We start from the raw sequence: 17708 nt of genomic DNA, 5'->3' as shown, positions 1-17708 counted from the left end.
CTATTTACTAGTTGAATGACCTGGGCACAGAACATAAACTTTCTGAGGCTCATTTGAAAAGCAAAGATAATATGTATTTCTCAGGGCCGCTATAAGCATAAAGAAGTAGTGCATGTCAAAGCACTATGAAAACTGTAAAGCAGAATACAAATGCTAGTTATTATTTCTCTGTCATCTTCAAGGTTCTCTACATTGGCCTTCAACTTCAGCTTCTCTCTTAATATTCCCCTTGACAACCTGGACTTGTGACTAAAAATGCACTATTTTACTACTTAGCTGATTTTATTTGTGTCCTTGGTTTCTTTGAAAGCAGAGAGGAGACTCTGCCACTAGGATGGCAAGTGTCCTTATACACCCCACACATTTCTCAGGCATCTATGATCTAGTTATATAAACTTATCCAGCCTTTGTAGAGCTTCAGTTCTGACAGGAGACTTGTACATCACCCAGAGGTTCATAAGAACCTCAGAAACATTTGACATACACTATTTAAGGGCAAATATCGAGCCAAGAATCAAGAATGAACAATGAGAGAAACAAAGCCAATCAATCGGCCAACCAGGAAATAAATAAAACCAAAACCTTTAGGAATAATGAAAAGAATACTCCACATTAAAAAAAAAATCAAGGTAGGCTTATATAATTAAGAATTGCTGATACATAATTGAAAGTCAAACTATGTTCTCAATAAAATAAAAACAAAGATTCTCTAAAATTTAAAAAAATAATTATAAAATAACACACTGAAATGAAACAGAAATGAGCTGAATTAAAGAACTGATATAAGGAAACTAACAATTCTGTGATGATCTTAAATATAGCACATTACAAGTAACAGGTGCAGCTCTGACACTGCGAAAGAGCAAAATCAGTCTGATCTTTCTGTAGGGCAATTTGCCATGTAGATCAACACACTTGAAACTGTGAGTTTCCTTTCACCCACTGATTCCCTTTCTGATTTCTTTTTTTAAAAAAAAGATTTTATTTATTTATTTGACAGAGATGGAGAGAAAGAGAAAGCACCCAAGCAGGAGGGAGGCAGGCAAAGGAAGAGGGAGAAGCACAGAGTCCCACATGGGGCTTGATCCCAGGACTCTGGGATCATGACCTGAGCCAAATGCAGATGCTTAACTGACTGAGCCAGTTAACTGACTTCCCCAGGCACCCCCATTTCTGATCTTTTATCCTAATAAAATACTCTTCAGAGATGTATAAAATTATTGCATAATAAGAATGTATATTTAAAATGCTAGGCTTTTCTTTTTCCATTTTTTTTTTTAATGGACTGATATGTAATACTCTGCAACCTAATTTTTTTTTTCTGCAGCCTATTTTAAATTTTTTTTTATGTTGCAAAAATTGGGAAAAAGTTATGAATAAATGTGCTAGGTAGTCGTGCTTATAGACACTGTAAATGAGCATAAAGAAAAGATGTGGGGGTATCTGGGTGGCTCAGTTGGTTCAGTGTCTGACTCTTGATTTCGGTTCAGGTCATGATCTCAGAGTCATGAGGTCGAGCCCTCCATCAGGCTCCACACCAAGTGCAGAGCCTGTTTAAAGTTCTTGTTTGTTTTTCCTCAAATAAATAAATAAATCTTAAAAAAAAAAGAGTGTGGAAGGTATATACCAAATATTGATCATAAGACACTTGGAGCGCATAGGAAAGAGAATTTGGTGGGAGAAAAGGAGAAGAAGGAGGAAAGAAAAAAAAATTGGCTACTTCCTAGTACATCTCTAGGCTGACAGGCACATTGCAAAAAGGGTATATTGCTTTTATAGTTTAAAAGACAAAAGGTCAATGAAATATTAAGGAGTACACTTGTAATGAGCATCATTAACGTAAATGAACATTACATGTTGTATGTAAGTGTTGATTCACTAAACTGTACACCTGAAACTGATATTATAATCTATGTTCACTAACTAGAATTTAAATAAATAAAAACTTAAAAAAAAATAAAAGGAAAAAATCCATGAAATATTTTTAAACTTATTTAAGAGAAGAAAAATTGGGAAACTATCTGTAATAGATAAGGTAACACAAGAACTCCCAAATCTTAGTGAATTACAACAGAAGTTATTGCTTGCTCAGGTTCACTGAGGATGTTTGGTGGGCACCTTCCATGGGGTAAAACAGACTCTGTTATTTCCATCACGTGTCATGTCATGCCTTATATCTTGGGAGTACTTTGCTCTCTATAGCAGAGGATAGGGAAAGACAAAGAGGAGAGGAGGGAAGAGGAAGGAGTCCATTAAAGATGAGTTCTGTAAGTGAGCCTATCATTTCTGTCCACTTCTACTTTAGCAGAAACCAGTCACAGGGTCCTACCAAGATTCAGAGGCATGCTGAGAATTGGAGTCCCAGGCTGATCAGCGACTTCTCAGTAACATCTCAACATCATGGGAAGGGATTCAGCCTTTGTAGACAGCTTCTCTGCCACTCTATTTAAATGTCTCAAGACATACTACTAGCTAAAAACATATAGTAAATGTATTAATATTAGGTCACAGAAAAACATGTAGTGATATGATATTTATTACACCAACAAATTTGTAAGGGGTTATAAAATAATATTATAATCACATTTTTTAAAAAATAGAGAAAGAGACTATCTGAAAGATATATATATATATATATATATATATATATATATATATATATATATATCTTTCTTCCTGATTTTTCCCTATGGAAATCTTTCTAAAAGTAGAATTTGTGGGTGAAAAAATATTTTTTAAGTATTGTGCTATTTCATCTCCTTCTTATTATAAACATAATTCTTTGCATTGGAAACATTTGAAAAATACATCATAGCATGATAAAGAAGAAAAATTACCCATACACCCACCCAGAGGATACACACCAAAATGTTAACGGTTATTAACTCTGAGTGTAGATATGATGAGTGATTTTTATTTTCTTCCATGGGCTTTTTAGTATATTCTAAAATTTCTGCAGTGTGCTTGTATCACTTTTATTGTCAGGAAAATTGAATACTACCAAAAAAATTCCATCTGCTCTTTCGGTAATCTTTTGGAAGTTACCTTCTCCAGGAAATGTCACCTGAACAATCCAGTTGAAATTAAGAGCTCTTTTCTTATATTGAAGTTAAATAAAAAGTTGTGAGATACAGATAGCAAGTTAATTCCACTTTGGCATGGTGCTCCTTGGTGGCCACACTGCACTGGGATCCAGTGTGTGGATAAGAGCCTGACTGGAACCAAGACACCCAGCACTTCTTCCTAAGGGACTATTAAACCTTAAGAAAATTATTTAAACTCTCTGTGCCTCAGTTTCTTCATCTGTAAAATAAGGATTAGAATAGTATCAATCTCATCACATTATAGGTAGAATTAAGTGAGTTAATACATAAAGAGCCTCTAGAAAAATAGAGGCAGGGGATGACTCAGCACTAGACATTAGATATCATTATCGTCATTATTATTATATTAAATACTTAAAAATTTTTATCAAATCCTACTGTGTAGTTCTAATTCTCACAAGGCTTTTTTTTTTTTTTTTTTTTTTTTTTTTAACTTCTACTTTATTATATGTTCCTGGGGTGCCTGGGTGGTTCAGTGAGTTGAGCGACAGACAGACTCTTGATTTTGGCTCAGGTCATGATCTTGGGGTCCTGGGATGAAGCTCCATGTTGGGTTCAGCAGGGAGTCTGCTTCTCTCCTTTTCTGCCTGCCCCTCCTCCTGCTTGTGCACATGCACATGTGTATGCGTGTGCACACACACATTCTCTCTCTCCTGCTCTCTCTCTCTCAAATAAATAAATACATTTTTTAAAAGATTTTATTTATTTATTTGACACACAGAGATCACAAGTAGGCAGAGAGGCAGGCAGAAAGAGAGAGGAAGAGAAGCAGGCCTCCTCCTGAGCAGAGAGCCCAGGACCTTGGGATCATGACCTAAGCCGAAAGCAGAAGCTTTAACCCACTGAGTCACCCAGGCGCCCCAATAAATACATCTTCATTGGGGCGCCTGGGTGGCTCAGTGGGTTAAGCCGCTGCCTTCGACTCAGGTCATGATCTCAGGGTTCTGGGATCGAGTCCCGCATCCGGCTCTCTGCTCAGCAGAGAGCGTGCTTCCCTCTCTCTCTCTCTGCCTGCCTCTCCATCTACTTGTGATTTCTCGCTGTCAAATAAATAAATAAAATCTTAAAAATAAATAAATAAATAAATACATCTTCATTATATATTTTTTCAAGTAAAAACCATGGCTCATGTCTATTTATAGATTTTATGGCACTTTCTATAGAATTTTGCACACTTTAAATAAAATATTAATCCAATTTATCAATAAATGCATAGAATAGATTAGAAAAGCCTTAAGCACAAGTGTGTTGTTCTGTAAGGACTTAAATGTAGATATTTACTTTAGAAATCTGCTTCAGGAAGTACCATTGATAGTGGTCTTTGTCAATTAAAATCAAAGGGAAGAGATGGGGAAGAGGAAGAAGGAGCAGTCTAACACTGCTTTCGATAATTCTGAAGGACAGCAGCACTCAGACTAACCAAACAAGAAAACGATAGCAGACTCCTCTGATCATGTAACTGTGAGGAAAGGGGCAGCAGAATTTTGGATAACTATTGGCAGTATCATTTTTTTCACGAGCAATAACAGTACCTAAACACTCTCTCAGATTCGGAGAGGTGAAGCAAAATTCGGAGAGGTGAAGCTCAGGCCAACACCACTAGAAAGCTGCCAAACAGAACTCAACCCAAGTCTGTCTGACTTCACGGACTGTGCCTTACCTGATAAATACCTGGTAATAGTAAGTTTACCCTAAGGAAGGTTACTAGTGTACAACTCCACTAGTACTGAGTCTGTTATTATTTATATATTGATTGATTGATTGATTGATTGACTGATTATTCTGTTTTAAAATTTGGTGTTTATTTTACTTAACTATGCTTTGCAAAATGGATTCAGGCCTTTAAACCTGTTATAAATAAGTCTCTTTATCATAGATAAATGATGCTGTCTTGTTATTTCCCAGGGATTTCCCTGGGTCCAATTCAAAAGCTCATAGTTTCCAAGACTATGCTGCTTTTCTCACTGAGCTACTTTCCAATGCACCGCGAATGGCTGCAGAAGGGCAGTACATGGTTCAGAGTGCTCAAAAAGTCACAACCCACAAGCAGAGGAAGAAGGCACACTGCCAAACCTTCTTATTGGTTTAGCTTTAATAAATAGGACCCTGAACCAATCTACACTTGGATCCTTCAGCTTGTCACTGAATAATTCATGGTTATTTAATTTTGGCCCCTATCAAAAGATTTACAATGCATAATCTTTTAAGTACAGAGTTTGTAAGTATGTCACAGGGCTTATTTAAAGCTTCACTGTTCCGTTAGTACATTCAACTTTGCCAATGAAAAGATCCACAAAAATTGATGTATTTTTATCCAACTTGCGATTTGACAATGCACATAAATAAAGAATGACATCTGATATCACCAAATGTCTCCCTTACTATGCTTGGTATTTAGAACTCAGAAATGTCCAAACAAATTGTGTGAAATCACTTTTAGAAGGAAGAAAAACAAAACAAAAACAAAAACAAAAAGCCTTGCTTTCCAGTTTTAGACTCCTGAATCAAAACTTTGAGCTAGTAGACTGTTTATTCTAGACATCAGTGTAACGATATCACTTGTCCTAAAAAAGATGTATATTTATATGAATTGACAGTATTTTGTGACATATGAGAAAACCAGACCTATCAGGATTTAGACAAGCCTCAAACCAACTGTAACTGAACAAACGCAGAATGAGCAGTTTCTAAAGCCCCCATCTGTTCCACATGTACAAACTGTCAGAGGCAGAGCCAATGGCTATTAAGTTCTTCCAATTTGGTCTTATTGAGGAAATTCTTCTAACCTGCATGCACTGCTATTAGTATACAAATGAAGTCTTTGACAGAGATGACACTATAAATGGTAAAGTTTTCATTATAAAATCCTAAGTTTTATAAAAAGAAGAGAGAACAAGAGCTATCCTTTCTTGTTGAATAAATTTCGAAAAATACAACTCAATCAGATACAACTAATATGCAAGGATTACCTTCTGTGCCTAATGGCCCTTGATGAGATCAAGGGCCTGAAAGATTCCTACCCTGTAGCAGTAAGCATACCTTTATCAATTTTCTTGGATCTCAAAGCAGTATTATTTATTCATGACTTCTTGACTTAAGAAAGAGAAATACCATTTGGAGAATACAACTCCTTAGGAAAAAGGAGAATTTAAATCATCTCAACATTAGGAGCATGTTGTACAAAATAACAGGCTGCTTTGTCCAAACACAGCAGGATTCTCCTTCCCCTGGCAACCACATTTGTAATATACATTTCTAAGCCATATAGGTTCTACTGTCCTTTTTTTTTTTTTTTTTTAAGTAAAGATCGGTCAAACAAACCAACAAAAATACATTTTCTTCCTAAAGAATATGAACAAATGTCAAAAAAGCAAGCACTTAAGTTACAATTGCCCCCAGGCAAATGTAACTTCATGCTGGGCTTATGCTACTATCATATACACAACACCACAGGAAATCACTAACACTAACCATGACCAAGCCAGTGGTGTCTTTCCAGAACTTAAGGCATAATTGCCTTAATGAACTCACACAGTATCTGAAAAGTTTCCCATGTAGAACCATTCACTAAAGTACATTCTGTTCCATATAATGGTGTTCTGTGTTTGGTCACAGATTATTATGAATGATTTTCTAATTTGAAAGGGTGGTGAACATCAGGTAAATGATGTATTTTAACTGGGTAGCTATTAAGAGAAACAATTAAAATTGTGTTCATGTTTTTCTTGGGTGTCAGAGTCAGGCACCTTCAGATCAATAACGTAATCTCAAATGTTAAGGATGCTGCTTCATGTCCTCAAATTTAGGCATGAAAATGGACAGTAGAGATGAGGAAAGATCAAGTAAGCAATCCAGTCCACATACACAGCCTATCAGGGGAAAACTGCTTCCTAAAATAAACCTTCTAATATTTTAGTACTGTTGACTTTTGTATGTCCCTGGTGATTAAGCTTCTATCACTCACTTTTCCTACAAGACTATTCTGTAACCCAATATTTTCCTATGTCAGGAAGTGTCTTAAATTTCTCTTTCTGAGTTTCAACCTACAATCCTAGTACTCCACGGGATACTAGGAGAATAATTAAGCAGTTGTAAATCATTCTAAATATTTCAAGTGAACGCCATCCATCGCCCTAGAATCAAAAATTAGTTCTTCATAATTTTAAAAATTTTTGTAGTATATTTTCTCTCATTATACATTATGCATTAGCAATTTAGTAAAGAGATGAAATCCTTTAAAACAGGAACTATAGCTGTAATGTAATTTCAATTAATATGTTATATATTTTTAATTTAGGGTGCCATATTAATCCTTTCTTTTCCTTGATTGTTTTTGTTACTGTGCCCTACACTATTTTAGTTTTAGTCATTCATCTGGAACAAAGAACATTCCATAATTAAATACTACATTTCAAATTGTTTTAGGGAACAACTTTCATATAACTTATTAATTTTATATTCACAAGCAATGCAGTACCATCAGAGCAATTTCTGAACTCCACTCTTCAATTTTAGTTCTTTGGTCATGATATTTGATCTCAACATATAAGTTAAAAGACACTGATTGGAGGAAATGTCCAACTTGAGATCCACAATTTATAGAATTCTTAGAAGTTTATGTCTCTGTCAACCACTCAGTCTCCCTCACTAATACTTTCTCCTCACATCTTATATAAGATTCCCTTGATTTTTGTCCCTTGGATGAGAAGCATTTTTCTATACAAATTAGGAAACCTCTCAGTACTTAGGTCCCAAATTATAAATGCATAAAAGTGTCTTACAGCACAATTTTGTGTGCTTGATTTTGTGTGTTTCAAGAGTGTATATTCCAACATGGGCAAAAATGACATTTGATATTTTGCTAGTTTCTCTCCTAAGGAGTGTTTTGATGTTAAGTTTGTGTTTATTTTTTTCCTAGATCAATGTTAATTCACTCGATCCCTTATGGATACATCACTGAGAATCTGAACAAATCCTTACAACTTTCCTAATTTGCTGTGTTTCAATGATCTTCAGTCTTTAGTTACTTTGAAGGAAAGCTACTTCAATTTACCTTTGACTTCAACACAAACAATACTAAAAACATAATCTAAGCTGAAAAGAAATTTCTGCTTGCAGAAAACAGTTGGGTTATAAAACAAATAGGTTACGTGAGAAATGACAATTTATAGAGCAGAGAACAATATTAGGATATGCTACTAAATTTTGGAGATGATACGTTGTGTATTTTATAATATACCAATTTCACCAGTAGAATTAAGAAATACTTGGAAACTCAGACTATAGGCTTATAATTCATTCATTTGAGTAATAATTTATCAAGCTTTTGTGAATGTGTCTTAAGCACTATGAAAGGCAATGAAAAATCTGATACTCCATTTCACTTACTTTTCAAATTTCAAAGGCCATCGGGTCAATCTAACACAAAAATCCTGGGTTCCTGCCCAAATGGTCATTAATGAGTTCACCATTATATAAATGGCCAGCACTGACTTAGGCAATAGATGGCATAGGTTTTATTTGAATGAGCAGTAAATCGTGACCTTACATATAGTAACAGAATTTAATGTGTAGTTTCTTTTCATTCTCTCACTTTTCTGCAAAAAGAATTACAAGTGAAGAGTAACATTAAACACACATTTAGCAATAACTCTCAAATCAATTAAAGGTTACAATAAACAGACTAAAGTATGTAAGTACTATCTACCCAGAGAGAATTTTTTTTGATAACTGTAATTCATACATAGGGAAACACTTCTAAAAATTAAAATAATTTTCTATGTTCATTTTTATTCCTAGTTTGTAAATTAAATTTATTATGTATTTGGTTTTCAATTAATAAACACTGACTTGTCAGAATCCAGATTATTGATTTTAAAATTACATTTTGTTGTTCATCAATGGAAATACATTAACAGGAGAATTGCTTAATACAATTATTTTTCATTAAAAAGAATCCTATCATGAAAATGCTGAGAAGCAAATTAAATCACTTTTCTTAGATTTTCTATAATATATTAATTAATGAGGTCCTTCTAGTTTGAGTAAGAATTTCTATACAATTTCTACTGATTTGAATAAATTATAGAAATTAAAAATAGTGCATAGAGCTGCTGAATTTTAATAAAAGGAAAATCACAATTTATAAAAATATAAAATGAATACAAGTCAAAGATTTTATTACATTACTTAATGAAGAAACCAATAAGATGTTATAACTGATTATACATGTATATATAGTCTATGTAATATATAAACAGAAACGGTGAAATTAGTTTGTTAAGAAATGTAGAGGTCAGTGAACCTCTTCTGTAAAGCAAGTATTTTAGGCTTTGCGGGCTATATGTTGTCTTGAGAACATACTCTTACTCTTATTCTGTGTGTGTATGTGGTTGAGGGATTTAGCAACTCATTAGGAATTTAAAAACCATTCTTAGCTCACAGACCATTTTAAAAACAGGTTGCAGGCTGGAACTGGCCTGTAAGCCAGAGTTTGACGACTGCTACCATACAGCAATAAAATGTAATACTTGATCATCTCTTTTCCATAAGGCAGAAATCAATTGTATCTATATCACACAATAGTAATTTATATTTTTATGGACCAGACTCATTTGCTTTACTGTCCTCTTTCTATAATTTAACACCTACCCTTAAAGAGCATAATACAGCCAACTCAAGAGAAAAACAGTCAGTGGTACACACTCATGCAGAACCAGAGAAATCCTAGAGTCAGTTCAGCAATACCCAGCATGCCACTGAAATGATGTTCTGGGATCACTTCTCCCATTTCCAAGGTTTTTCTTAACTGTATTTTTGTAAAACAATTTTATTAGATAGTAGGTAAATGTATGAGCTTTACAAAAACCAGGGTTCAAATCTATCCAATTCCATTTAAGTGTTAGTTGATTTCAAAGAAATAAATTAATTTCTATGAATTTTAAAATATTTATCTATCTGTAAATTATGTCATTGACACCTTATTGGTAGTTTTAATGTTAAATGAGGTAATAACTATATAAAACAGTTTCTTTTCTTTTCAATTTTCTTTTTTTACTTGCTGTCCCCAAACTTTAGGGTTCCTTTCCTAGGAAGTGTCAATATCTCAATGGAAAGGATATTTGTACAAATGGTCCCCAACTTAACGAACTTAAACTTAATGAGTTTTCAACTTTATGATGGTATGAAAGACCAAAATTCAAAATTTGAGGTATGCATTCAGTAGAAACCATATCTCACATTTTGAATTTTGGTCTTGAGTTAGTGATAGGCGGTACAATCCTATCTCGTGTTGCTGGGCAGGGGCAGAAGCCCCAGCTCCCAGTCAGCCTCGTGATCCCAAGGGTAAAAAACTGATAAACTTAAAACTATTCTGTACTCACATAACGATTCTGTTTTTCACTTTCAGTGTAGTATTCAATACATTATACAATGTATTGACACTTGGTTATAAGTAATATATAGGCTTTGTGTGAGATGGTGTTGCCTGACTGTAAGCTAATATAAGTGTTCTGAGCATGTTTAAGGTAGGCTAAGCTAAGCTAAGCTATCATGTTTATAGTAGATTAAGTGTATTAAATGTATTTGGGGGGCACCTGGGTGATTCAGGCAGTTAAGTATCCTACTCTTATTTCTGCTCAGGTCGTGATCTCAGGGTCCTGGGATCGAGCCACATGTTGCACTTAGCATGGAGTCTATTGTTTCTCTCCCTCTGTTCCTTCACCCACCCATCTCTAAAATAAATGGATGAATAAAATCTTTTAAAAAATGCATTTCAACTTATGATATTTCAACTTACAATGAGTTTTTTTGGGACATAACGCCATCATAGGTTGAGAAAGATATGTATTATGATTAAAAGCTGGAATCTTTTAGAACATCTCCATCATTATTTCTTTTATCATGTGAGATAAGGATGTGTAATCTGATTTTTATAAATTTGGGCTAGATACTAACCTCTTTATAGCTCTTTTAGAAAACAGAAAACATATGTTGGTCTGTGCTCCCAGTTCCTGGCACAGAGCTCTTAGAACTCTTCTAAACTCATAAGTGATAAGAGCATTAGAGACATCTTTTGTTCTAAGGAGGTGACTCTAGATGGGCTCATGGATGACTCCTGGATGACAGCTAGTTACCAGAAAGACCAAGCCATAATTAGAAGCTTGGAATTTTCAGATCCATCCCTGCCCCAGTCCTAAAGAGAGGGGAGAGAGGCTAGAAATGGAGCTAATGTTTGATTATTCCTATTTGAGGAAGCCTCCAAAAAAGTCTCAAAAGCAGGGGATTTGAAGAGCTTTTGAATTAGTGAACTCTTGGAGGTGCTGGGGAGTGGCATGCCGGGAGAAAGCATAGGAGCTCCCAACCCTTCCCATATACTCAACCTGTGCATCTCTTCTACCTGAATGTTCCTCTGTGTTTTTTGACCTTAATAAACTGGTAAACATAAGTGTTTCCCTAAGTTCTGTGAGCCACTCTAGCAAATTAACTGAACCTGAAGACAGGGTGTGGAAACCTTCAATTTGTAACCAAATAGGACCTAAGCATGGGTAATCTGAGTTTAGAACTGGCATCTGAAGTAGGATTGGGAGCAGTTTTGTGGAACTGAGCCCTTAATCTGTGGTATCTGACACTATGTCCAGGTGTTAGAATTGACTTAAATTACAGGACATGCATCTGGTGTCACAGAGAATAACTTGTTGGTGTGGGAGAAAACTTCCACACATATCATGACAAGAAATGCCAGTAGTATTCTATGTGAGTAGTGATGGAGACTCACAGGAAAGAAACATAGTAGGGAAGAACTGGTTTTTTTCTACATGGGAAGAGAAAAAAAATAACTGAATTTTTTTTTCTTTCACAGTCTTAATTTCTACATCTATTAAATGGCAATAGCTTATTATTAATCTTATAATTAATAAACAAAGCCTGAGAATGAATAAACATTTAGTAAATTCCCAAAAAAACATTTACCATACTATAGAAATGATCCCTGAAAGTATAGACCCTCAACTCTATAGTCAACTAATCTTCGACAAAGCAGGAAAGAATGTCCAATGGAAAAAAGGCAGCCTCTTCAATAAATGGTGCTGGGAAAATTGGACAGCCACATGCAGAAAAATGAAATTGGACCATTTCCTTACACCACACACGAAAATAGACTCAAAATGGATAAAGGACCTCAATGTGCGAAAGGAATCCATCAAAATCCTTGAGGAGAACACAGGCAGCAACCTCTTCGACCTCTGCCGCAGCAACATCTTCCTAGGAACAACGCCAAAGGCAAGGGAAGCAAGGGCAAAAATGAACTATTGGGATTTCATCAAGATCAAAAGCTTTTGCACAGCAAAGGAAACAGTTAACAAAATCAAAAGACAACTGACAGAAGGGGAGAAGATATTTGCAAACGACATATCAGATAAAGGACTAGTGTCCAGAATCTATAAAGAACTTAGCAAACTCAACACCCAAAGAACAAATAATCCAATCAAGAAATGGGCAGAGGACATGAACAGACATTTCTGCAAAGAAGACATCCAGATGGCCAACAGACACATGAAAAAGTTCTCCATATCACTCGGCATCAGGGAAATACAAATCAAAACCACAATGAGATATCACCTCACACCAGTCAGAATGGCTAAAATCAACAAGTCAGGAAATGACAGATGCTGGCGAGGATGCGGAGAAAGGGGAACCCTCCTACACTGTTGGTGAGAATGCAAGCTGGTGCAACCACTCTGGAAAACAGCATGGAGGTTCCTCAAAATGTTGAAAATAGAACTGTCCTATGACCCAGCAATTGCACTATTGGGTATTTACCCTAAAGATACAAACGTAGTGATCCAAAGGGGCATGTGCACCCAAATGTTTATAGCAGCAATGTCCACAATAGCCAAACTATGGAAAGAGCCCAGATGTCCCTCCACAGATGAATGGATCAAGAAGATGTGGTATATATACACAATGGAATACTATGCAGCCATCAAAAGAAATGAAATCTTGCCATTTGCGACAACATGGATGGAACTAGAGCGTATAATGCTTAGTGAAATAAGTCAAGCAGAGAAAGACAACTATCATATGATCTCCCTGATATGAGGAAGTGGTGATGCAACATGGGGGCTTAAGTGGGTAGGAGAAGAATCAATGAAACAAGATGGGATTGGGAGGGAGACAAACCATAAGTGACTCTTAATCTCACAAAACAAACTGAGGGTTGCTGGGGGGAGGGGGTTTGGGAGAAGGGGGTGGTATTATGGACATTGGGGAGGGTATGTGCTTTGGTGAGTGCTGTGAAGTGTGTAAACCTGGTGATTCACAGACCTGTACCCCTGGAGCTAAAAATATATGTTTATAAAAAATAAAAAGTTAAAAATAAATAAATAAATAACGTGATATGTAAAATAAAGCTATGAACAGAAAACTAAAAAAAAAAAAATTAAAAAAAAAAAAACATTTACCAATATAAAATAAGGCCTTTTTTTTCCCATAGCATTAGGTTATGCCTCTACTCTGTGGGCTTGGTTTCAGACTGTTTGGAGCCAGAAGGGTGTAGGGTGGCAGAGTCAGGTGAGGTAGGGGAGAGGCTGGGAGGGATGGTGGGAAATGCAGTGGATGGGAGAAGAGAAAACAATCAATTCCCTACATATAATGCCCTGAATCACAGTAAGTACTCAGTAATGAAAATTCCTTGATATTATTACCTTTAATTCCCATTGGATACTTCAGTTCCCACTAAGATACTTAAGTATCTTATTTTACAAATATTTATTCACTCCATCTATCTTTATTAAAGTAAAATGACCTTTGATGCTGATTTTAACTGAGGCAAATTATTTCCATTAATTGTAGCCAGTAAATGGCCCAGTCAAATAGGCAGTATTCTGGACTATCCCACACCGGTGCCTGGGTTCTAGCTTCGATTCTAGGTGCCTTAACTAATTACTAAATTTAATTGCTAAGACTATTCAAAATATGAGCTTTTACTGTGAGTTGCAAAAGCTGCACAGAAAATATATGTTGCCTACCTCATAAGAACATAACTGACAGAGAGGTTAGCAGATATTTGAGGAGCAATAGTGTATTTTGAGAAAAATGATCTAGAACATTCAGACTGGAGAAATTAGGTACTTTGTAGAAAACTCTATAAATTCTTTTCTCTTCCTACTGGAATGATTTTTAAACCATTTTGGATAAATAGCCATCAATTTACATTTTTAAGATAAAGCACTTCCTATCGATTGCCTTAATTATTTTTCTCAAGCTTCATACCAATAGTTAAGATTAATAGTCTCTTAGGGAAATTGCATTAAGAATTCAGTAATTCTTGGGTTAATTTGAAGATTCAAAGAATAATAGTTTTATTTAGTTAATTTAGCTAAATAATCAATTCAAGGTATACTAAAGTATTAAATAAATCTTCACGTTTAGTCAAAAAGATTATTTGATGTTTGGTTTTAAAAACATACATAAGTCACTGGCCAGTTTTGGTGGGTGTGTCCTATTTCATAGAACAGTCTATTTTGCTATTTATTTAAACTACTTTTCTGGTCTGCAGGGGTACGTACAAGCTTATCATTGATCTCCTTGTGATATCTTCCTGGACTTTAAAGAAATTATGGTATTGTTCAGCTTTTTATGATCCAGGTATGTGGAGTCCATTTTTTAAATTTATCTTAAAAGTTCCATTGAATCTAATGTACGATCCAACTTAATGTTATATGTGCAAATTCTTAACATTCCTATTAAGTTCATCATTCCTATTAAGTAATTCCTATTTACTTCAGACTAAATGGGCCAAACCCTAAATTTATTATTAACATTATAAAACTCATCATATGAAATTATCCCATCATTAGTTCATTACTAATTCACTCTTGTCATCTTCCAAATAACCAGTGGGGGAAGGGAGGTTATGCATGCCACTTAGTCAAGACTGCCTGTGATTGGCTTCATAATTCCTAGAAATGTACAATGACTACATCACAGATGCCATAAATAAACTTAGTGTTATATAATGGATGCTGGAAGCAAAGGTAAAATAAAATTGTTCTAGGAATTAAGAGTAAATATAACAATAAAATAAAGCTTGTTGTAAAAACTTATTAAAACAAAATCATATATATCCCTTTAATTACTTTATTTACTTAGGAATTCCTCATTTGTTTTAATTATCCCTTGCACTGAGAAATTTCCCTGCAACACTTGCTTCACAAGCTTCTGAATACACTTGAAAATTTTACATATGAATTTTCTCTCCTGTGATGTATAGCCTCCAACCTCTGTACTGTGTTTCCTACAACAACCAAAGCCTTAATGCAGATTTAATACAGCCTATGAAAACATCTATGAAGCATCTACTTTACACCAAGCACAGTGTGCTAGATCCAGGGAAACAAACGAAATGAAAGGCTCAAAGCTCAGAACCCTAAAGTGCATATTCTATGGATCACTCCTTGTTTCCAACATCTGCAGCACACATCAATGGTGGCTGCTTCAAAGGTTTTGTAATTTCCTCCAAGTGCTACAGATGGATATTCTCTGAAAGTGATTACTTATTGGGTACCCACAATGGCACTTGCGGTGTAAGAGACCAACACATGCATGCAAAGTTGGCCCTGAGTGAAGGCCCTATTCTATTTAGGATATACGCACAGATAAATTAAGGCAGAAGAAGTAAGTAAATACAGAGTTAAAAATAAATTATCTCTAGCCAGTTAGCTATTTTATTGATAATTGCTTCATTTAAGAGCAAATTATTAAAAATTTTTTATTAACTCCTTTTACCAAACCACTTCCAACATCTAGACATTTCATAAGCAAAGTCTATAAACATACAACAGGGATGTAGATTCATCAATATCAACCAAAAGACCTATGGAGGACTAAATAAAAGGGTAAAGCTGTTTATAGTTTTTAAGGTTAAAAAAATATTGTTTGCTCACTAGAAGAATTCTATAATGATTAAAATATTTAAATTCCCTACTGTCAACTCTTAAAAGTATATGCTTACTGACATACATTAATTTTCCCTTCTTTAAAATTTAATTCAATTAGCCAACATATACTACATCATTAGTTTCAGATATAATATTCAGTGATTCATCAGTTGCATATAACACCCAGGGCTCATGACATCACATGACTTCCTTAGTGCCCATCACCCAGTTATCCCATCCCTTCACCAACCTCCCCTCCAGCAACCTTCAGTTTGTTTCCCAGAGTCAAGAGTCTCTCATACATACATTCTTTTTTTTTTTTTTTAATTCTCAGCAAACATAAAACAATGGTATATGTCAATGCCACATGGAGAGGGATTCATGCAATTTCCCCATAGGAAAAACACCACACTCAGACATGCCTCACCCCACCCATGCCATTCCTGTCTTCCAAAGGAGCCTCCTTCTCACTTATGTGAAAAGCATCAAGGACCTCTGTAAGGATTTATGTGTCACTACTTGCTGGCCACACAATTCATGCACAGTTTCAACACTACTTTCTTTTTCCTGGTTAACATCACCATAGACACAAAAGGCACATGATCACCATATTCTGCATTCACCAGATGCTGAATTCACCCCTTAAAAAAGGGAAAATTATTGTACACACTTCCCTAGAAAGAGACAATACAAATAGAAATTGAGACACATACTTTACGACATAGATTCAGTAGTCCCAAATGCTGCAGATAAGGACCTTAGATCCCTGATCTTGGAAGTTTTTTTCTTTGCAGACTAGAGACATCAAAACAAAGGTGCTGCATTGCGTTCTACTGCTGTGTAAATCTTTAAGCATTCACCTTTGATTACAGAAGTTGATGTGTGAGTGACTGGGGGAAACTAGTTTCTGAGAAATGAGAATTCTCTTGGCCTTCATAGGGTGTGTGGCTCCCCACAGACATCCTGGTGCATTATTTAGTTTTGCCAGCCTATCTCTGTGGGTGGTAGAGCTTCAGCTTAGGCAGTGCAGAGAAACCTGCCTAGCGGAAGGAAGTCAGGTTTCGTAGTGTGACCACATCTTCCTATGCCATCCGTAGGAAAACCAACACAGCTAATGAACCATTTCTGTTTGGTGTTTTAAAATTGGATTTTTACTTGTTAGATGAATCTGAAGAAACTTAATTTTCCTTTAGAGGAAGAATTCTAGATGCATGGTAAACTAAGTTGTATAATACCAATGAGGCATTTTTGTACTACCAAGTATAGTTACCTATATCAGTACTCTTTAAATACAGCCTAAGGAATAGTCTTCATTTCCTTGTTTCATGAGACAGATTTTCTCTGGATATAAACTCCACAATGGCACAATTAAGTAATTAGTCCAAAGGTAGTGATTTACAACCTGTTGAGATCTATGCATCATAACTCTTGTTCTCAGAGAACTTAAATTCTAATTAAGCACAAGAGGATAACTAAGAATGTACTCATTTTGTAGGACAATTTGAAAAAAAATCATATAAATAATCTTGTTTTCTCAGTAATTGTATTTTATTTCTATTTAAAAAAAAATATTGTGATAGATGACCACAATTTAAATTAACAGACTAGTAGCTTCTCAGCCTTAATAAGAAATGATATCTCTCATTTGATAACTATGTGTATTAGT

At 35.2% G+C, this 17708-nt stretch overlaps 1 long non-coding RNA gene across 1 annotated transcript in view; it reads left to right on the top strand.

The window, feature by feature from the left end:
- The window catches only part of LOC309841476, a 44442-nt gene that overhangs the window by 11896 nt on the left and 14838 nt on the right, over positions 1–17708 (top strand). Inside the window, exon 2 of the long non-coding RNA XR_014299150.1 lies at positions 14662–14750. This is a non-coding gene — a long non-coding RNA (uncharacterized lncRNA). The remainder of the gene's footprint in view (positions 1–14661; positions 14751–17708) is intronic.

The sequence above is a fragment of the Mustela nivalis genome (genome assembly GCF_964662115.1).
Source record: "Mustela nivalis genome assembly, chromosome: 10".
Classification (NCBI taxonomy): domain Eukaryota; kingdom Metazoa; phylum Chordata; class Mammalia; order Carnivora; family Mustelidae; genus Mustela; species Mustela nivalis.
This window is presented reverse-complemented; position numbering and strand designations above follow the sequence as displayed.